Genomic DNA, 22,952 nt, shown 5'->3' on the forward strand with positions numbered 1-22,952 from the left:
ACATGGCGGTACAAAGCATGCTATCCGCACGCTTTTTGTCCTCATGCAAGGCCTGGGTTGTTGTGTCTCACAAAGCGTGGCCTTCTCCTCCTGCGCCTCCTCCTGTTCCATCACGTGTGCTGCTGCTGGGTTAGCGTTGCCGCGTGGTCCCTGTTTATTGAACCACTTATCTTTATTACATTTATGACTGCATGGTGGTACAAAGCATGCTATCCGCACGCTTCTTGTCCTCATGCAAGGCCTGGGTTGTTGTGTCTCAAAGCGTGGCCTTCTCCTCCTGCGCCACCCTCCTCCTGTTCCATCACGTGTGCTGCTGCTGGGTTAGCATTACCGGTCCCTTTTCCTGGAACCTCTTATATGTATTACATTTATGACTGCATGCCGACAAAAAGCATGTTACCTGTGCAAAGAAAACAGACATTTCCCGCATTTAAAAGACAGTTTTCCCTTTGAAACTTTAAAATCGATTTTCTCAAAAACTATAAGCTCTTTTTGCTAAATTTTTTTTCCTCTTGTACCCACTCCCAAGGTGCACATACCCTGTAAATTTGGGGTATGTAGCATATAAGGAGGCTTTACAAAGCACAAAAGTTCGGGTCCCCATTGACTTCCATTATGTTCGGAGTTCGGGTCGAACACCCGAACATCGCGGCCATGTTCGGCCTGTTCGGCCCGAACCCGAACATCTAGATGTTCGCCCAACACTAGTTGAGTGGTGCGGATGGTGGTAGTGGCAGAAGATGAAGCAGCAGGCTGTGGGTCACGCATTCCATGCCCACTGCTGCTCCTGCCAATGTCAGCGATGCTGATCCTCCGTGCCAGACCCACTGATGCATCCTCCTCCTCAGAGTCAGAGCTGACATCCCCCTCCTGTGGATGGTAGTCCTGGTCCTTCACCTCGTCATCAACATCATACTCCCCCCTCCTCGAAAAACTGCTGGGATGATGACCCCGCCTCAAACTCTTCTTCTGCTGACACATCATGGATGGACTCCTCCCCAACTACCACCGTCAACATCTCAGACTCTTCCACAAAGCCCATTGTGCCCAGAATGTCTTTTGTAGAGCTGGTGGTGGCCTCCTCATCCACCATCAGCTGCATCACAGGCTCGGGGTCTTTCTCCTCCAATTTGCCCCGCCGACCCTGCTGGGAAATGGCCACTACATGCTGCTGTGCCTCTGCAGCGTGACTACCCCTAACAGCTGGACGGCCAGTGGCTAGTGGCGGAATGGAGACTGATGCAACAGAACTGTTGACGGAGGCTGCAATGTTGCTCCCTCTCCTCTTGGCCACGCTGACCCTCCCCCAGCTGCCAGTGCCAGACATAGTACAAGTTATGTGTTGATGTCACAGATGATGTGGAGTACTTGTACTTTATTAATATTAGGCTTGGACTTGAATAAAATCAGCACGGAATGACAGACAGAGTAGAAAAAGACACCCTGACACTGCTCAGCAGCACAGCAGCAGCGCTGCAGTAATCTGTAGTAGCTTGATAGTGCATAGCTTAGCAAAGTGCAAAAGAAATGATCCCCCCCCTTTAACTAAGTAACATAAACACGGACTGCTTCTTGACGTTGGATTATTTTTATTAAGGCCAAAGCAGCCCTTCTTTCTTGTTAACATAAATATGCTGTATAAACTATGAATCTTATTGTATAACAATAACTGTAAACCACAAGTTAGGGCAAGAGCTCCGGGAAGACCATATTGGCATGCAGCCTGCAATCTGCCGGCCCCTGCCGCGTAAACCGGCTCAGGGACAGCTGCATGCCTTATCACCATTTTCTTAGAAGACACCCTTCGTTACCTTCAAACCGAGATGGGAGGAACTTTAATTGCCCCCACCATCCTAAATTGTAACCATTTTCCGGAGCCCTACACCCTGCCAGCTGCAATGACAAACCACCACCACCAAGTACTTATAACCAAGCTATGCATAAACCATAAATTGGGGAGGGTGGGTGGGAAACATGTCCTATCTCCTCTATGCCCCCGTGCGTCTGGCCTCTCTCCGCCGACGTCACTTCCTCTTCCGCTCCGCCCCTTCCATCCCCGCAATTGCAACGAGCTCCCGGCCACTCTGAAAACTTCTCCCCCCCTTTACCCTTAACCCCTCACACTACAAGCTAGCTCCTATCATGGGGACCCTCCACTCCAGCGCTACGCTTGGTCGCTACAGGCCATGCTTGATAGTGCATAGCTTAGCAAAGTGCAAAAGAAATGATGCCCCCCCCCTTTAACTAAGTAACATAAACACGGACTGCTTCTTGACGTTGGATTATTTTTATTAAGGCCAAAGCAGCCCTTCTTTCTTGTTAACATAAATATGCTGTATAAACTATGAATCTTATTGTATAACAATAACTGTAAACCACAAGTTAGGGCAAGAGCTCCGGGAAGACCATATTGGCATGCAGCCTGCAATCTGCCGGCCCCCGCCGCGTAAACCGGCTCAGGGACAGCTGCATGCCTTATCACCATTTTCTTAGAAGACACCCTTCGTTACCTTCAAACCGAGATGGGAGGAACTTTAATTGCCCCCACCATCCTAAATTGTAACCATTTTCCGGAGCCCTACACCCTGCCAAACCCGACGGGCGTGACACCTTACGCCCGAGAGGCCCAAATCTGTAGGGCCCTCTGAATACCATCGCTCAATGCAAGGGTCCATAAATCGGTCCCAATATCGTTGAGGTGAACCCCATCCCTATTCAAAAATGACCCAGTGTCGGACTCTAGTTCCAAGTGGCGAACCGCCACCCCCCCATTGTTAATAACAAAACGAGAAATTTCCCTGTTAAGTTTCTTCCTGGCCCTGTTGACGCGGTCAACGGACCTGGCAAACCTCCAACAATTTCTGGCTATGACCTCAGACCAAACTATCACCGTGGCCGGGAACTCGGACCTGATCGTCATGAAATCACTCTTAATATCCTTGATGATTTGCCTCGTAGTGCGAGAGGCCAAATCGTTGCCCCCCGCATGAAGAACTAATACATCCGGCGCTTGATCCCAGCTCACGAACTGGCGAAACTCCGGGAGCACTCTGGGCCACGTCATTCCCGGCACGCCAATCCACCTGATACAAACCTGGGATCTGGGAAAGCCCAACTGTCTCCCTTCTGGTCGTGCTCGCGCTCTCCTGGCACCTCGTGCCACGTACGAATGTCCTACAATCCAAACGAGAAGCGGGGGGCCATCTGCAAAAGAAAATACAAGAAAGGACACGAAAACCAAACCAACCGTCACTGACAAACAAGCATACTTAAACTAGGTGCGGTCGAACGTATGAACGAAATCTGGCCGACTCCCACCGTCCGATCCATTTAATCATACCTTCATCTAAGCCCCATCGGTCCGCCTCCGTCGCAGCTCCTATGCGGAAGGAGTGCGACGCATACTCTAGCGGGGGGACCCCCACCCTATTCAAACCTTTTCGCAGTACTGCTACAAATTGAAATTTGGTCAGGGGGGTCCCATCCAAATGACAAAGGAATGATGGGCAAGAATTTGGGCGCACCCCCGCAAACTGGGCCAGTGCTCTTACCGGGCAAATAGGGGAGCCTGTTATACACTGCAAAGTGATAGCCCTCCCCCTCCCTACCTGGTCGGTTTTTGACCGGCGCAGAAAAGTCTCCACCGATTTTTCTAACACCACGACCTCTCTTTCCAATATCCCAGACGCTGTCGCTTTGTTGGGACTAACCAATTCACTAACGCGAAAGGCCCCAAAGAAGGCTAGCACGAAAGCTGCTTTAAATAATGACGCTTCAAATTCAGAACTGCAGATCCCTGGCAATACTAAAATCAGAGCATTGAGGAGTTCAAATGTAATAGGACGACGAGCGTCCCTCCTAACCGGGTTGTTCCTAAAGCCCTGCAACGCAAGCTTAACTCTGAAATCCTTTGTGATGTCAACCTCCCCCCTTATTTTAAACAAAAACACCAGCGCGGTCATCTTCTTGGCCATAGCCGAGGGTGATACCCCCGCCGCGCCATTTTCTACCATGAAGTGAAGAAGCTGACACAACTTGTCTGCCCCTGGTGATGCCCAGCCCTCCTGAGCCGACAGCTTGTCCCACTGGTCCTATACTGATAAATACGATGACCAAAGTTCCATCGGCCAAGGCCTGCGACATCCACTCCTCTATCTTGCAAAGGGGACCTCCCATAACTCCTGTGGGCAACGAATTCCGGATTGCGCTGCTCCAGGGACGAGGCTCCTGAACCATTGCCACTGAAATCGAGAGAGCGCATCTGCTACGTCATTCTCGGTTCCAGGCAGGTGCGCCGCATATATAAACATATTTTGCCGTAAGCATAGCAAAACCAAATGCCGCAACAGCCAGATTACCGGTCGGGAAGATGCTGACACCTGATTGATGGCCATGATAACCCCTAGATTGTCACAATTAAATTTTATTCGCTTGTTAGACAAGCGAGGACCCCAAATCAAAACGGACACCACTATCGGAAACAATTCAAGGAGTAACAGATTCCGCATGAAACCGGCCTGTTTCCAATCCTCAGGCCATTCCGCTGCACTCCAATCGCCCGCGAAAAACGCCCCGTACCCGTGGGCTCCCGATGCGTCGGTAAAGAGTTCCAGATCATGATTCTGGATGCTCTCATCCAACCATAACGACCGCCCGTTAAATTCGGAAAGGAAGACCTGCCACATACGCAGGTCGTCCTTGTGTTCCCTGCGCAGACGCACCCGATGGTGTGGGGAAGAAACCCCAGCGGTTGCCAAGGCTAACTTTCTACAGAGGATTCGGCCCATCAGGATAATCCTGCAGGCAAAATTGAGTTTTCCAAGGAGCGACTGCAGCATGCGCAGCAAAATCTTTTTTTGAGACAGTGCTACTGCAATGGCTTCTTGTAGATCATCAATCTTGTCTATTGGCAACCGACATTCCATTGCTATGGAATCTATTGTGATGCCTAAAAATTTGATTTCAGTCTGGGGTCCCTCCGTTTTTTCCTCCGCTAGAGGAATCCCAAAGCTTACGCAAATCTGACGCATAGTCGCTAACAGGTACTCGCACGTGGAAGAGTCACCCTTGCCCATAAAAAGGAAGTCGTCCAGGTAGTGTATGACTGAACTACACCCGGACTCCTCCTTCACCACCCATTCTATAAATGAGCTAAATTTCTCAAAATAGGAGCAGGAGATGGAGCAGCCCATGGGCAAGCAGCAATCTACGTAATAATTGTTATTCCAAAAACAGCCCAAAAGGTGAAAACTGTCTTTATGAACTGGAAGCAACCGGAAGGCTGACTCTACATCGGTCTTCGCCAGTAGGGCACCTTGACCCAGGCGCCTGACCCACCTCACCGCCACGTCAAATGGCGTGTAGGCTACTGCAGAATCCCCCGGGTCAATACCATCATTAACTAGAGTGACCATATTTTTGTGGGTCCAACCTGGGACGGGGAGGGGGGCGGGGGGGGGCGGGGGGCGGCGCGTGTGCGCGCCGCGTCAAAAAGTGGGGAGGACTGAGCGCGCAGCGGCGAAGACTGGGGGGGTTGCCGCGTCGAAAAATGGGCGTGGCCATGACATTGTATGGGCGGAGCTAACGTAATGATGTAACAGCGAGGCATAAGAAAGCAGTGTTTACGCCATGATGTGGACAAACGAGACTTTGCATCATGGGTGTGCAGAAACTGTGTGATGCTAATAGTATACCGTAACCACAAAGCAGCAAACATAGCCATCTATGACCATTAAATAATAAATGTAGTAACAGTTACCCCGGACACCAGAAAATAAACGCAATAGGCAACATGTCAGCACAAAATAACCGCAATGCGGGCAACATGTCAGTACAAAATAAACGCAATGCGGGCAACATGTCGGTACAAAATAAACGCAATGCGGGCAAACATTTCACCAGAAAAGAAACGCACTGCGGGCAAACATTTCGCTAGAAAAGAAACGCACTGCGGGCAAACATTTCGCTAGAAAAGAAACAATGCGGGCAAACATTTCACCAGAAAAGAAACGCATTGCGGGCAAACATTTCGCTAAAAAAGAAACAATGCGGGCAAACATTTCACCAGAAAAGAAACGCAATGTGGGCAAACATTTCGCTAGAAAAGAAACAATGCGGGCAAACATTTCACCAGAAAAGAAACGCAATGCGGGCAAACATTTCGCTAGAAAAGAAACAATGCGGGCAAACATTTCACTAGAAAAGAAACGCAATGCGGGCAAACATTTCGCTAGAAAAGAAACAATGCGGGCAAACATTTCACCAGAAAAGAAACAATGCGGGCAAACATTTCGCTAGAAAAGAAACAATGCGGGCAAACATTTCACCAGAAAAGAAACGCAATGCGGGCAAACATTTCGCTAGAAAAGAAACAATGCGGGCAAACATTTCACTAGAAAAGAAACGCAATGCGGGCAAACATTTCGCTAGAAAAGAAACAATGCGGGCAAACATTTCACCAGAAAAGAAACAATGCGGGCAAACATTTCGCTAGAAAAGAAACAATGCGGGCAAACATTTCACCAGAAAAGAAACGCAATGCGGGCAAACATTTCGCTAGAAAAGAAACAATGCGGGCAAACATTTCACCAGAAAAGAAACAATGCGGGCAAACATTTCGCTAGAAAAGAAACAATGCGGGCAAACATTTCGCTAGAAAAGAAACAATGCGGGCAAACATTTCGCTAGAAAAGAAACGCAATGCGGGCAAACATTTCGCTAGAAAAGAAACAATGCGGGAAAACATTTCGCTAGAAAAGAAACAATGCGGGCAAACATTTCGCTAGAAAAGAAACAATGCGGGCAAACATTTCACCAGAAAAGAAACGCAATGCGGGCAAACATTTCGCTAGAAAAGAAACAATGTGGGCAAACATTTCACTAGAAAAGAAACGCAATGCGGGCAAACATTTCGCTAGAAAAGAAACAATGCAGGCAAACATTTCACCAGAAAAGAAACAATGCGGGCAAACATTTCGCTAGAAAAGAAACAATGCGGGCAAACATTTCACCAGAAAAGAAACGCAATGCGGGCAAACATTTCGCTAGAAAAGAAACAATGCGGGCAAACATTTCACTAGAAAAGAAACGCAATGCGGGCAAACATTTCGCTAGAAAAGAAACAATGCGGGCAAACATTTCACCAGAAAAGAAACAATGCGGGCAAACATTTCGCTAGAAAAGAAACAATGCGGGCAAACATTTCACCAGAAAAGAAACGCAATGCGGGCAAACATTTCGCTAGAAAAGAAACAATGCGGGCAAACATTTCACCAGAAAAGAAACAATGCGGGCAAACATTTCGCTAGAAAAGAAACAATGCGGGCAAACATTTCGCTAGAAAAGAAACAATGCGGGCAAACATTTCGCTAGAAAAGAAACGCAATGCGGGCAAACATTTCGCTAGAAAAGAAACAATGCGGGCAAACATTTCACCAGAAAAGAAACAATGCGGGCAAACATTTCACCTGGAAAAGAAACCTAATGCGGGCAAACATTTCACCTGGAAAAGAAAGCAATGATCTACTCACCTGGCAGAAGTGTCCGGCCTCTGGCGCGCTGCTCCGTCCCGGGACCGTCTTGTTCCTCCTGCTCTTCTCTCCCGCGCTGACAGGGCTACGGCAAGATGGCGCCCGAAGCCCTGTATTGGAGACACAAATAGGTCTCCAGTACAGGGCTTCGGCAGCCATCTTGCCGTAGCCCTGCTCGCCTGCCGGTGTCGGAAACAGACACCGGAAGAGGAGGCTGGAGCGGGGCTGCAGGCAATGAACTGGCACGGCGTCTATAGACGCCGCTGCCAGTTCATTGAGGAGAGAGTGGCCAGAGTCCCGAGGCCGGGACGTCCCGCTGCTGAAAGCGGGACGTTTCCCGGGACCTCATTAAGCCTGGGACAGCGGACCCCGAATCCGGGACGTGTCCCGGGCAATCCGGGACGTCTGGTCACTCTACATTAACGGACCTACCCTTGGGATGAGACAAGTGGTGGATGAGGTGAAAGGATCCAGGCTCCTTTTTTGGCACAATACCTAGCGGGGAAACTATCAAGTCTTCCAACGGAGGAAAAATGAATGGCCTGGCCATCCGGCCAAGCCTCACTTCCTTATTCAATTTTGCGGACACAACATCTGGATGGGCGGTCGCTGATTGTAAATTTCGAAAAGGCGGGGAGGGTCGTAAGGCCCCTGTACTGGGAATCTGAAAGCCCTCTGCAAAACCCTTACGTAGAAATTTAGCCGCCTCAGTATCTGGGTACCTATTTAGGTGCCGCTCCATCTTTTGCAGCATCACCGGAGTCGTCCCTCTTACTGGGAGGCTCTCCACTCCTGCTTCTATTCTGCTTATAGCAACGGGACCCTGAATGTCCACCACCGCAGTGGGCACATTCGTGCTTAAAGCGGCAGGAACTGCCAAATTTACATGTGCTGTCATTAAATTTCCAGCAGACTCCTGGGCGTTTGTGGGCCAGCTGCCCCGAACCACTGTAGTTGCTGGCCCCCCCTTGAAAGGACTGGGATCCCTTGCTGGCCGGAATCATAAGTTTCATCCAGAGGATAACATCCTTATGATCCCAGCGAATCTCCGGGCGTACAGCTTTCCGTTGGCGAAATTCCTCATCATAGTGGAGCCAAGAATTGCCTCCGTATGATCTATGAGCTTCTGCTATGCTGTCCTGGTATCCAAACAACGCCGAACAACATTCGGGTTGTTTTTCCCCTATTACGCTTGCCATAATGGCGAACGCTTGCGACCAATTCTGGTGGGTGCGCGGAATAAGCCTGTATCGCCTGCGCTCCTCATCTTCCTTCCTGCTCTCATCAGGTTTTCCCCCATCGAGGTTAAATTTGGAAAGCTGCAATAAGGAAAAAATGGCTACGTATTCACCCCTCCAAATTTTTTCTTTTACCTCCTTCTTCAAATGCGTACCCAGTGAGGCTTCTAGGCAAAGGTACAGCTCGCTCTTTGCCGAGTCCGACAACCTAACTGACTCCACTTCACTGCTGCCCGCCACAGCGGGTCCCCCCGGTGGCGGATTAGCTGCCGCCACTGGAACAGGAACCGGTACTGCTACCGAGGGCAAGGACGCCCCCAATTGTGCGGGAAGCATTGTAATGGGCCCTGTTGACGGGGCTATGCCCGCCGGAGTTACCCAGGCCGTTGTGGGAGATGCCAAATTGCTGGCTCCCCCCCCCCCTTGAAGCGCATCCCTAATTCCCAACAATAATGTATTCACAAGCGACAGTGCCGGCGTCATGGAACTGTCGCTCTGAGGCGGGGCCACTACCAACCCACTTAGTGAAGTTGGTATGGACCCACTCAAACCCCCAACATTGCGATTAACTGGAAGGGAATAAGTAAGACTTGTCTCACCTGGCTGCGCCGGACGTCCGTCCCGACCAGCCGGAGCCCTGGATCGGCTTGGGTCCCCTCTGTCGACATCTTCCTCCGATTGGGATGAAGCTTCCTCGTTTGGTGATTCCGTGCCACGTCCCGAATGACTGGCAGAACTGGGAGTAACCCCGCCACTGTGCCTGCTTGAAGATCTGCTGCTAGACGGTGGTGTCTGGCTCCGCACGCTCTGGTTGCGCGAGCCGCTGCTCCCTCGGCTGCCTGATCTGCTGTCTTGGAGGTTGGCTCTAGCCGTTTTCCGGGCCGACTTGCCTCCTTTTCCTTTGGGCTTTGCCGTTTTTTGTGGGGCGTCTGGCCTGCGCCTGGCTAGGCCCAGCTGTGTCCGCATGGACCGCAGCCTGCCCGGGTGAGTCCTGGGGCCTGTGCTGGTTGTCAGCCCGTGATGCTTGCGCCGCGTTGCTGGGGGCCGCTGGCGCGGGCTGGGAAGGTTCGCCGGCTGCCCTCCCATGGGGCACAAGGTGTACGGGCCCGCCTGATGTCCCTGGTCTCTCTGCCCCTTCCTGTCTGGCTGCCTTGTGTGCCTGGCCCTTCCCTTGCTTGGATGGCCGCTTGGAAGAGGGAGCTGGCGGTGCTTGTATGGGGCTCCCTGCCCGCCTGTTGGTGCGCGGTGACGCGGCGGGGCTCAGCCTGTCTGGTGGTCGGGTCGCGCGGGAGCTGCTGCGGGGTGCTGGTCTGCCCACTGCCATTGCGGACATCTGGATGGCTACCCAATGTGGCCCCCGAGCCTCTGCCTCACTCCTTACCCGCTGAATCAATTCCTCGATCGGGTCTGCCATGACGCACTTTGCCGCAGGAGAGAGGTGCAAACACGTCCTATCTCCTCTATGCCCCCGTGCGTCTGGCCTCTCTCCGCCGACGTCACTTCCTCTTCTGCTCCGCCCCTTCCATCCCCGCAATTGCAACGAGCTCCCGGCCACTCTGAAAACTCCTCCCCCCCCTTTACCCTTAAGCCCTCACACTACAAGCTAGCTCCTATCATGGGGGCCCTCCACTCCAGCGCTACGCTTGGTCGCTACAGGCCATGCTACACAGTACTACTCTCTAACAACTAACTAGCACTGCAGTAACTACACAATAACACAATTATCCTACCTATACTGTAGCTAGCTAAGGCTAATAGCAGGCCAGCAGCAGGAGGCCTGGACTGCACAGCACACACACAGACACAGAACCTAACTAGCAGATGCTGCAGCTCAAAGTCTGACTGACTGACACTGACAAATTACACAGGCTAGCTAACTATAACACAATATAAAAATAACAGTAGTGTAGTGAAGGTGTTTCCACTCAAAAATGCTGGGTTTAACAGTGTGATAATGCACTTGCTTAGCCAAACAGCACTGGAGATTTCTCTCAGTGAGCAGTCACAAGCAACAATGATTTTCTCATCATGGCCACCGCTTAATATACAGGAGGGGTTGGCCAGGGTTCCCCTCTGTGATTGGTTGTTTGGGCTTAGGCTGGGAGCCCTCTGATAGTTCTCCATGGTTACAGTACCTGGATTCGGATATCCGAACTTAGTATCTGACCGGATTCTGGATTTCAGATAGATATCCGCATTAACTCGGATAGTGCTCTTCGGATTTCCGCAGATATCCAGAATCCGAGTTTGGATAATGGAAAAAGTTCAGATTATTTGGGTAGTTAGGATATCAGAATATTGGATGAGCAGCACTGATGAATATGGGTAAGTGGTGGGAGGAGTGGTGTTCCTGGTGGGTACAAAGAAGGCAAACAGGTTATGCCCTCATGAAGCAAGGGCCTGGACTGGTGCCCGCAGGGCATGGGGAGGGCCAACATGATGGGGCTGAACTTGCCTCCGTCATGGTAGGGGTCAAACTGGGGTCAGGGTGTGGGAACTTTCCTGGGCTAATAGGAGAGGGTTGGGTGCTGAATGGCGGGAAGACAGGGTTTATATGGGGGAGGTGGAGCCTATGCCCCCAGAGATTTCTATCGAGAGTTAAGCTCCCTCCCTCCCTTTGTATGTTTGCTTGGTGTGTTGTTATTTTCTTGTCATTGCAGCTGGAGGGGGTGCAGCATCCGGAGGCTGTTTAAAAGGACTGGAACAAAAGGACTGTCTCACTTAGTCTCAATTAACACTTCAATATTTATTAGATTTCTGCATACAAAACCCCCCATTAACCATTTAGAAAAAGGGCTGCATTCCTTCATTTTGCATATGTGGTTCCTTCCGGATCCCTCCCCTCATTGTTTTTCACTGATTGTATTTGGTTATTCAATAAAGACTAAGGGCTGCTTTGGCCTTTAATTTACCAAGTCATAATGCAGTCCCGTGTTCTTTGTTGATATGGGTAATCGGTGGGCGTGGTGGTGTTACTGGTGGGTACAAAAGAGGCAAATAGGTTATGCCATCATCATGACAGACAGTGACACTACAGCGTTTGCGATTGCTGAATCGCAAAAACCGCAAACTGCTAGTGATTTTAAAATCGGTATGGTTTGCTTTTTAACATAGGAATCGCGGTAGGTAATTTCCACTACCGCGATTCATTTTTTACTTAATCGCGATCATGCAGCGGAACGATTTTTGCTGTGATTTTGCTATGCAGAGCATAGCATAGAGAAATCGAGATCGCAAATGCCGGGAAATTGATGGAAAATGTTTAACTTTTGCTGAATTGCAATCACTAGCGTTTAGCACAAACGCTAGCGATTGCTAGTGGAAAAGGGCCCTTAAAGACTGACTGACTGTCACACAATCAATACAGTCAAGCAGATGCAGCAGTCAAAAAATGACCAAACATATGCTGGCCTGCCTGCTGCTAAGTGCTAACTAGTACTGTGGCTGCTAGTCTAACACTAAATGAAATAATATAAACAGTACAAATGATGAACAACACTACACAACAGCTAACTAATCCCTAACCTACCTACAGGCTAGGCTAAGGCTACCTAGGCTAGCAGGCCTAGCCTGCACACAGACCTAACACTAGCCTAGCACAGTATACAGTATACACTAGCTGACTGAAAACATACCTCCCAACATTTTGAGATGAGAAAGAGGGACACTTAAGCCACGCACCTGCCACACCCCTTATCACGCCCCCGTCACACCCCTAGTCACGCATACCATAACGATTTCCTAAGAAAAATACGTGGTTTTATAATTCAAACCACACTGGTCCTTTCTATCCTGGTTCATTTTCCTTCATATTAACATTTTAAAATTAGTAATATATCAATTTAAAGTATCTCCACAGTATATGTAGCCAGGTGTATAGGTGTCCCCAGTATATGCAGCCAGGTGTATAGGTGTCCCCAGTATATGTAGCCAGGTGTATAGGTCTCCCCAGTATATGCAGTCAGATGTATAGGTCTCCCCAGTATATGTAGCTAGGTGTATAGGTGTCCCCAGTATATGTAGCTAGGTGTATAGGTCTCTCCAGTATATGCAGCCAGGTGTATAGGTCTCCCCAGTATATGCAGTCAGATGTATAGGTCTCCCCAGTATATATAGCTAGGTGTATAGGTGTCCCCAGTATATGTAGCTAGGTGTATAGGTCTCTCCAGTATATGCAGCCAGGTGTATAGGTGTCCCCAGTATATGCAGCCAGGTGTATAGGTGTCCCCAGTATATGTAGCCAGGTGTATAGGTGCCCCAAGTATATGTAGCCAGGTGTATAGGTGTCCCCAGTATATGCAGCCAGGTGTATAGGTCTCCCCAGTATAGCCAGGCATATAGGTCTCCCCAGTATATGCAGCCAGGTGTATAGGTGCCCCCAGTATATGCAGCCAGGTGTATAGGTGCCCCCAGTATATGCAGCCAGGTGTATAGCTGCCCCCAGTATATGCAGCCAGGTGTATAGGTGCCCCCAGTATATGCAGCCAGGTGTATAGGTGTCCCCAGTAGATGTAGCCAGGTGTATAGGTCTCCCCAGTATATGCAGCCAGATGTATAGGTCTCCCCAGTATATATAGCTAGGTGTATAGGTCTCCCCAGTATATGTAGCTAGGTGTATAGGTCTCCCCAGTATATGCAGCCAGGTGTATAGGTGTCCCCAGTATATGCAGCCAGGTGTATAGGTGTCCCCAGTATATGCAGCCAGGTGTATAGGTGTCCCCAGTATATGCAGCTAGGTGTATAGGTCTCCCCAGTATATGCAGCCAGATGTATAGGTGCCCCCAGTATATGTAGCCAGGTGTATAGGTGTCCCCAGTATATGCAGCCAGGTGTATAGGTCCCCCCAGTATAGCCAGGCATATAGGTCTCCTCAGTATATGCAGACAGGTGTATAGGTGCCCCCAGTATATGCAGCCAGGTGTATAGCTGCCCCCAGTATATGCAGCCAGGTGTATAGGTGCCCCCAGTATATGCAGCCAGGTGTATAGGTGTCCCCAGTAGATTTAGCCAGGTGTATAGGTCTCCCCAGTATATGCAGCCAGTTGTATAGGTCTCCCCAGTATATATATAGCTAGGTGTATAGGTCTCCCCAGTATATGTAGCTAGGTGTATAGGTCTCCCCAGTATATGCAGTCAGGTGTATAGGTCTCCCCAGTATATGTAGCCAGGTGTATAGGTGCCCCCAGTATATGCAGCCAGGTGTATAGGTGTCCCCAGTATATGCAGCCAGATGTATAGGTCTCCCCAGTATATATAGCTAGGTGTATAGGTCTCCCCAGTATAGCCAGGCATATAGGTCTCCCCAGTATATGCAGCCAGGTGTATAGGTCTCCCCAGTATATGCAGCCAGGTGTATAGGTCTCCCCAGTATATGCAGCCAGGTGTATAGGTGCCCCCAGTATATGCAGCCAGGTGTATAGCTGCCCCCAGTATATGCAGCCAGGTGTATAGGTGCCCCCAGTATATTCAGCCAGGTGTATAGGTCTCCCCAGTATATGCAGCCAGGTGTATAGGTGTCCCCAGTATATGCAACTAGGTGTATAGGTCTCCCCAGTATATGCAGCCAGGTGTATAGGTCTCCCCAGTATATGTAGCCAGGTGTATAGGTGCCCCCAGTATATGTAGCCAGGTGTATAGGTGTCCCCAGTATATGCAGCCAGGTGTATAGGTGCCCCCAGTATATGCAGCCAGGTGTATACGTGTCCCCAGTATATGCAGCCAGGTGTATAGGTGCCCCCAGTATATGCAGCCAGGTGTATACGTGTCCCCAGTATATGCAGCTAGGTGTATAGGTGCCCCCAGTATATGTAGCCAGGTGTATAGGTGCCCCCAGTATAGCCAGGTGTATAGGTGCCCCCAGGAAGGGAGGCAGCCAGTGAAAGGGAGCTGGTGGCAAAGTGGCGGAGAAGGGGGGAAGTCTCCCCCCCCTTACTTCACCTTGGTGCTCCCTTTTCTGGCTCTCCCTTCCGGATCAATGTGTCTCCTCCGATGGCGCAGCGGCAGAGTGACAGCGGGCGGAGAGGACTTACCGATGTCCTTCCAGCCGGCAGAGGAAGCTGTGATCTGTGCGCCGCTAGTCTGGTCTTGAGTAGACCAGACTTGCGGCACACAGATTACAGCTCTCTCCGGCGGCTGCGTAACAGCGGTAAGTCCTCCCCGCCCGCTGTCACCCACTGTGCTATCGGAGAGAGACACATTAATCTGGAAGGGAGAGCCAGGAAAGGGAGCACCAAGGTGAGGGAAGGGGGGTGGGGGAGACTTCCCCCCTTCTCCGCCGCTTTGCCACCAGCTCCCTTTCACTGGCTGCCTCCCTTCCTGCGCAAACAGTCCGCCCCTGCGTCTGACCCCCCAGCCAGCCGGGACACTGGGGGGTCGTAGCGGGATAGCGGGAGAGCCCTCCCAAATCGTGCCAGTCCCGACGAAAACGGGACGGTTGGGGACTATGTGAAAACTATAACACTCAAATCACTATCTACCTAATACAGCAATATAATCAACTAGCCGACCCGCGGCGTAGCATACGCCGCATAAGGGGGTAGAGGGCAGGAAGGGGGTATTGGGCACAGCGGCGGGGAGGGGGGTCGGATCCCCCCTCAACTGGGTCTCTCATGTGTGCTCCCCCTCCAGCTTAAGCTCAGCAGGAACCCCCCCTCCCCCTCCCCCTCCCGCTTAAGCACAGTAGCAGCCGCCACTATTAGTAAGAGGCAGCGGGCGGGGATGCCTCACCTCTTCCGTGTTCCACTGTTGTCACTTCCTGTAATGCCACCCACTGTATTGGTGTTTTTGCCTTTTTAAAACAGAAGGAAATCTGCAATAATTCAGCTATAAGTGAACATGTGTGGTTACCCACAATGCACTGCTGCTAAATATGCCAATTATTCTTTTCACCCTTAATAACCCAAACAAGCATCCAGATCCACTGGTGTTTAGCAAGCCTATAGCTTTAAATTTTACACAGCCATAGCAAACCCACACGTGATAACCTGTTTCAGACTTTTGGTCCTCATCTGTACATAGCAAGGATTGATAAGGCTGTATGAGATAGGGCTTGGACCAGTACAACAGAGTAACCAAGCAGCTCAGGGCGACCCAAACCACTCGGAATGTATAGGGGGATAAAAGGGACCAAAAAGACCTTCTACTAAAAAAAAATCAAAGCTTGGTGTAATTTAACTTCTTAAAACAGAAGCAAATCTGCAATAATTCAGTTACAAGTGAACATTTGTGGTTACCCACAATGCACCGCTACTAAATATGCAAATTATTCCTTTTCACCCTTGGTAAGTCAAGCAAGCCTATGGGCCTGATTCACAAAGCGGTGCAAACTGTTTAGCACGGGTGTGCTAAACAGTTAGCACGTGAAGTGCAGTTCGCGGACTTTTGCACGCGCAAAGTGCAGCGATTGGTCTTTTGCACGCGCAATTTGCCACGAATCGCAGCACTTTGCGCGCGCAAAACTCTTCAATCGTGCGACTCGTGGCAAATTGCGCACGCAAAAGACAGCAATCGCGCAAATCGCGGCACTTCACATACTAACTGTTTAGCACACCCATGCTAAACAGTTTGCACTGCTTTGTGAATCAAGCCCTATTGCTTTATATTTTACACAGTCATATCAAACTCACATGTGACAGCCTATTTCAGCCTTTCAGTCCTCCTCAGTACTTGGCAGGGATTGATATGGCTGAATCTGATAGGGCTTGGACCAGTACAACAGAGTAACCAAGCAGCTCAGGGTGACCCAAACTACTCGGAATGTATATAGGAGGATAAAAGGGACCAAAAAGCCCTCCTACTAAAAAAAGCAAAGCTTGGTGTAATTTTCCTTCTTAAAACAGAAGCAAATCTGCAATAATTCAGCTATAAGTGAACATTTGTGGTTACCCACAATGCACCGCTACTAAATATGCAAATTATTCCTTTTCACCCTTAGTGAGTCAAGCAAGCCTATGGGCCTGATTCACAAAGCGGTGCAAACTGTTAAGCACGGGTGTGCTCAACAGTTAGCACGTGAAGTACCATTTGCAGACTTTTGCGCGCGCAAAGTGCTGTGATTTGCGCGATCGCGGTCTTTTGCGCGCACAAAAGTCCACGATTGCACAAATTGCGCACGCAAAAGACCGCAATAGTGTGAATCACGGCACTTTGCGTGCACAAAAGTCCACAAACGACACTTCCCGTGCTAACTGTTTAGCACACCCGTGCTAAACAGTTTGCACCGCTTTGTGAATCAAGCCCTATAGCGTTAAATGTTACATAGTCATATCAAACCCACATGTGACAGCCTATTTCAGACTTTTGGTCCTCATCAGTAGTGTTGTCCGGATCATGAACGATTCGGATCTTTGATCCGAATCTATTTTGTGAGTCGAATCATCCGAATCATCAAAATGAGTGATTCGGATCGCAAAAGGGGCGGGGTCAGGAGCGGCACGCCCCCTCTCAGCGGGCAGCGGGGTCCTGGAAGCAGAGCAGAGATGGATTGCTCTGTTGGAGGGGACTCAGGAGAGCCAGCCTTGCACAGGGACAGGTAGAGGGGACATGGGTGCCACTGCCAGATATGTGTAGAGCACACATACTGGCTATAATGTGCTGCTGATTATAGGCTGCCTGTTCTGTAGTTGTGCACAGTGACCACATTGGAAACTTTTGGCTCAGCTCAGCACAGCTCAGTAACTTTGCAGGCACTGTGATTGCTGGGCATCCTGCACTGCTCTAAACAGCTGCACTTATCTTTGGGGAATGCTTTCTTTCACTGTGCAACGTTTCCATCCAAGGTACACAGATGAGCATATAGGTGAAATATATGTAAAGCATATGAATGCAGCATGTGGGTATTGTGTGCAAACATTTCTGCTCTCTGCTCGTCCCTCCTCCCTTCTCTGTCCACTCCCTGCCCTCTGTCCATCTTCTCCCCTTCTGCTGTCCTGCTAGTCATTTCACCCCCGGAATGCTTCCCTTGTAAAATGATCCAAGATTCGGATCAATGATCCGATTCAAATCATCTGGATCATTGAAAAGATCCAAATTTCCCATCTCTACTCATCAGTACATAGTAGGAATTGATATGGCTGTATGAGATAGAGCTTGGACCAGTACAACAGAGTAACCAAGCAGCTCAGGGTGACCCAAACCACTCGGAATGTATATAGGAGGGTAAAAGAGACCAAAAAGCCCTCCTACTAAAAAAAGCAAAGCTTGGTGCAATTTTCCTTCTTAAAACAGAAGCAAATCTGCAATAATTCAGCTATAAGTGAACATTTGTGGTTACCCACAATGCACTGCTACTGAATATGCAAATTATCCCTCTTTGCCCTTGGTTTGATATGACACTACTTCTTCTTCTTGCTTGGACCAGCCCCTTCTTCTTGCTTGGACCGGCCCTGGGGGCAGGGCGCTACTTCTGCTTCTTGTTTGAAGGTTGAGGCACTTACTCTATTATATATATAGATGTATTCAGAATGTATTCAGAATGTGGTTAGGATGCAAAATGCTCTGTTTTCACAGTGAAAAGCACTTGCTATAAGACACAGCAGCACTGGAGATGCTCTCAGTACCACAAGTCATTTTATGTTTATTTAGTTATGTCAGAAGACTTCATCAACGCAATGAGTGAGCTGAGTAATGAATAAGTTCTGTCCGAGGCACAGAAGACTGACAGCAGTTATCAGAGAGCAGAAAACAGCCAATCTTGTTGCATCCCTGATCAGAACCAGCTGATGTAATGATGCAGATCAACTGTGTATAAGACTAGAAGTGTTGTTAGGAGGTATTTTTTAACACATACTTTATGGAGAAAATTATGCTGTCAATATTAAACAAATGATGCTGGGGATACATGAACAGCAGCACTTTTGCCACAGTGCCCCTTTAATAACTCATAGAGGTTTTTGTCGCCCAGTATTCTGAGAGCCTATTTTATACAGTCCTCTTTAATTAAGAGTAGAGATGTCGTGAACGGTTCGCCTGCGAACGGTTCCAGGCGAACTTTGGTGGTTCGCGGTCGCCTGGACCATGCAAACTTTTGCGTCAGTTCCATAATGCACTATGAGGGTCAACTTTGACCCTCTGCATCACAGTCAGCAGGCACATTGTAGCCATTCAGGCTACACTAAGCCCTGGAGGCCCCCCCCCCCCCTTATATAAGGCAGGTTTGCCGGCTATGACACTCACTCGTGTGCCTGCTGCAAATAGACAGACTAGGGACAGCTGCTGCAGACTTGTTCTCCTAGGGAAAGATTAGTTAGGCTCTTGGCTTGTTCCTGGCTGATTGTTATTGCTAAAATAGCACCCCTCAACAGCTCTTTTGAGAGCTTTAATGTTTTCCTGATGTGTTTTTTTGTGTGTGTGTTGCTCACTGACACTGACATTATACAGCCCTATCTGTTGCAGCTGGACCTTGGTAATTGTTATTACTGTGCCAGCCAGGCCCTGCCTAACTATCTCTACTGGGACACCAAGCTATGTCTACCTAACTACTGGGGAACCTACTTACCTATACGGGGACAGCTACCTATACTAGGGGACCTACCTATGCCTACCTACCTATACTGGGACTCCTACCTATGCCTAGCTAACTACTGTGACACCTACTTATGCCTACCTACCTATACTGGGTCTCCTACCTTTGCCTAGCTAACTAATGAGGCACCTACCTACCTATACTGGGTCTCCTACCTATGCCTAGCTAACTACTGGGACATCTACTTATGCCTACCTACCTATACTGGGTCTCCTACCTATGCCTAGCAAACTACTGAGGCACCTACCTACCTATACTGGGTCTCCTACCTATGCCTAGCTAACTACTGGGACACCTACCTATGCCTACCTACCTATACTGGGTATCCTACCTATGCCTAGCTAACTACTGAGGCACCTACCTACCTATACTGGGTCTCCTACCTATGCCTAGCTAACTACTGGGACACCTACCTATGCCTACCTACCTATACTGGGTCTCCTACCTATGCCTAGCTAACTACTGAGGCACCTACCTACCTATACTGGGTCTCCTACCTATGCCTAGCTAACTACTGGGACACCTACCTATGCCTACCTACCTATACTGGGTCTCCTACCTATGACTAGATAACTACTGAGGCACCTACCTATGCCTACCTACCTATACTGGAACTCCTACCTATGCCTACCTACCTACCTATACTGGGACTCCTACCTATGCCTACCTACATACAAGAAGATAATAAGGTCGTTGCTTCATTGTGGACAGACCAAATTTGATCAGCTTGACAGTCAATGTTGTTCTATCATTGAGCTACCACAGCCCGGTGACCATATGGGCTGGAAAACTGCCATGGCCTGCACTCTGGCCATGTTGCGCACCAGTCCAGCATGGCCGTCACTACGTAAACATCTGTTTGCGGTGCGTTACACAGTGAGTTTGGTGTGTCAGTGTGAAGCAGTACTCTAATTACACTCCCTGATTGATGCATACACATGCAAGATGTTTGAAAGCACTTTAGGCCTGCAATTTAGCATTCAATGTGATTTCTGCCCTTAAAACGCTGCTTTGCGTCAAATCCAGATTTTTCCCCGGGACTTTGGGCATGTATCCCACTCCGCCATGCCCCCCTCCAGGTATTAGACCCCTTGAAACATCTTTTCCATCACTTTTGTGGCCAGCATAATTTTTTCTATTTTGCAAAGTTTGCCTCCCCATTGAAGTCTATTGCGGTTCGCGAACTTTTACGCGAACCGAACCTTCCGTGGGAGTTCGCAAACGGTGTTCGGGAACCGAAAATCGGAGGTTCGCGACATCTCTAATTAAGAGCACTCCCCCTCCCTCATTGTCCGTGGCTTTGAGGACAATATCTGGGTTTTGATATCAGATTTTTAATGCACCGTTTTCCAGATCTTTGTACTCAATTCACATATTTTTATCTCTACGGTATTTTAGGTGCCCTATTCCCGCTGCACTGCCAGATGTCCTCCTGGATACAGGAAAATTCCCGGTGGAGATATCCACATCTGCTGCTATGCCTGTGCTCCATGCTCAGCTGGAGAATTCTCCGAGGAACAAGGTTTGTTTGTATTATTTAATGCAATACTCTGAAATTTGGGAGGTACACAGGATATAATCTCAAGCACGCTTCTGACAGGAGAAGCCCTTAAAGGGAAGGTTCAGGGACAGTTGGAAAAAAATAAAAATCCGAATCCACTTACCTGGGGCTTCCTCCAGCCCGTGGCAGGCAGGAGGTGCCCTCGGCGCCGCTCCGCAGGCTCCCGGTGGTCTCCGGTGGCCGACCCGACCTGGCCAGGCCGGCGGCCTGTATTAAAATAAGGCCAGCGCCTCAAAACATAACGCGCTGACGTCATCGGACGTCCTCCGGGCTGTACCGTGCAGGCTCAGAACTACTGAGTCTGCGCAGTACAGCCCGGAGGACGTGCGATGACGTCAGCGCGCCGGCGTGGAACGCACAATGGAGCGCAGAAGAGGCCCGACCTGGCCACCGGCCTGGCCAGGTCGGGTCGGCCACCGGAGACCACCGGGAGCCTGCGGAGCGGCGCCGAGGGCACCACCTGCCTGCCACGGGCTGGAGGAAGCCCCAGGTAAGTGGATTCGGATTTTTATTTTTTTCCAACTGTCCCTGAACCTTCCCTTTAAAGTACCAATAAAAATTACCCTGTATTGGGGATGTAATAAAATAAGGCCAGTGCCTCAAAACATAACTCGGAAAACAATGGGAAAAATGCACACTGTGGATCAGTATACATACAAGCTGATGGTCACAAGTCATCAGTATACATACAAGGGGATGGTCACAGGTAAGTGTACCCAGATGGACTCACTAACCCACAACAAGGGTTTACACACGTGTAGGCGCAAACCCCTGCTGTTCAGTCCAGGAGTCCAACTCTAAAGTCCCTCCGGCATCTACCTTTGTATAACCAGATGGGGCACTTATATTATCAACTCACGTGTGCTGCTCCAGTCAGAGCTTTGACACATATGCAGTGATGATTGCTCTGACTTTATTTTTACTTGTGTTATTTTCCATGCCTGATGATCCTCTGACAAAGCCCATTATGGGCAAAATATGTTAGGTTTTAGCTGGATCCATATAAGGGACCCATCCGGGTATACATAGGTAGATAATGGGGGACTTTAGACGTGGACTCCTGGACTTAACAGCGAGGGTTTGTGACTATACATTGGTACACCCTTGTTGTGAGGCCATCTGGGGACACAGGTCACTGACTTGTGACCATCCTCTTCTATGTATACTGGTCAATAATGTGCATTTTTAAAAAAAAATTGTTAATGTTATCTTTCGAGGCACTGGCCTTATTTTAATACATAGTACAATAAAGGTTATTTTTTTATCTGTACTTTAACCATTTCAGCCCACGGGTATTTTTCACCTTATGCATCTGAGCAAATTTCACCTCCCATTCATTTGCCAATAACTTTATCACTAATTATCACAATGAATTGATCTATATCTTGTTTTTTCCGCCACCAATTGGGCTTTCTTTGGGTGGTACATTTTGCTAAGAATTTTTTTTTCCAAATGCATTTTAACAGGAATATTAAGAAAAAAGTGGAAAAAATTCATTATTTCCCAGTTTTTGGCCATTAAGGCTTTAACATAATACATGCTACCATAATTAAAACCCACACATTTTACTTGCCCATTTGACCTGGTTATTGAACCATTTAAATTATGTCCCTATTACAACGTATGGTGCCAATATTTTATTTGGAAATAAAGGTGCATTTTTCAGTTTTGCCTCCATCACTATTTACAAGCTTATAATTTAAAAAAATATTAGTAATATATCGTCTTGACATGCATATTTAAAAAGTTCAGACCCTTAGAAAACTATTTATGTTTTGTTTTGTTTGTTTGTTTGTTTTTTTAATTATTATAATTTTTTGTATATTGTTTTTTTTGTAAAAAAAAAATGTATTTGGGTATTTTTTGGGTGTGGGAGGTAAACAGTTAATTTTAAATGCAATTTATTGTGTTATGTGTGAAAAAAAAATGTATGTACATGTAAATGTATGTTATTGTACGTGACAGTCATGTCCAATAGGCTAAAATGGCTAAGGGTTTTTCCGGTCAGGAACATGTCTATGTTTGTATTATTTAGCTTTTGTATTATCCTATATAATAAAACCCTAACTGTCCCTGCATCATTCTGCTGTCCCTGTGTCTGT

The 22,952-nt window shown here is 48.7% G+C and overlaps 1 long non-coding RNA gene across 1 annotated transcript in view; it reads left to right on the top strand.

Annotated features, from left to right (window-relative positions):
• Positions 1 to 22,952, top strand: part of LOC137545215 (uncharacterized) — a 279,535-nt gene that overhangs the window by 88,874 nt on the left and 167,709 nt on the right. Inside the window, exon 2 of the long non-coding RNA XR_011026013.1 lies at positions 20,688 to 20,811. This is a non-coding gene — a long non-coding RNA (uncharacterized lncRNA). The remainder of the gene's footprint in view (positions 1 to 20,687; positions 20,812 to 22,952) is intronic.

The sequence above is a fragment of the Hyperolius riggenbachi genome, chromosome 1 (genome assembly GCF_040937935.1).
Source record: "Hyperolius riggenbachi isolate aHypRig1 chromosome 1, aHypRig1.pri, whole genome shotgun sequence".
Lineage (NCBI taxonomy): Eukaryota > Metazoa > Chordata > Amphibia > Anura > Hyperoliidae > Hyperolius > Hyperolius riggenbachi.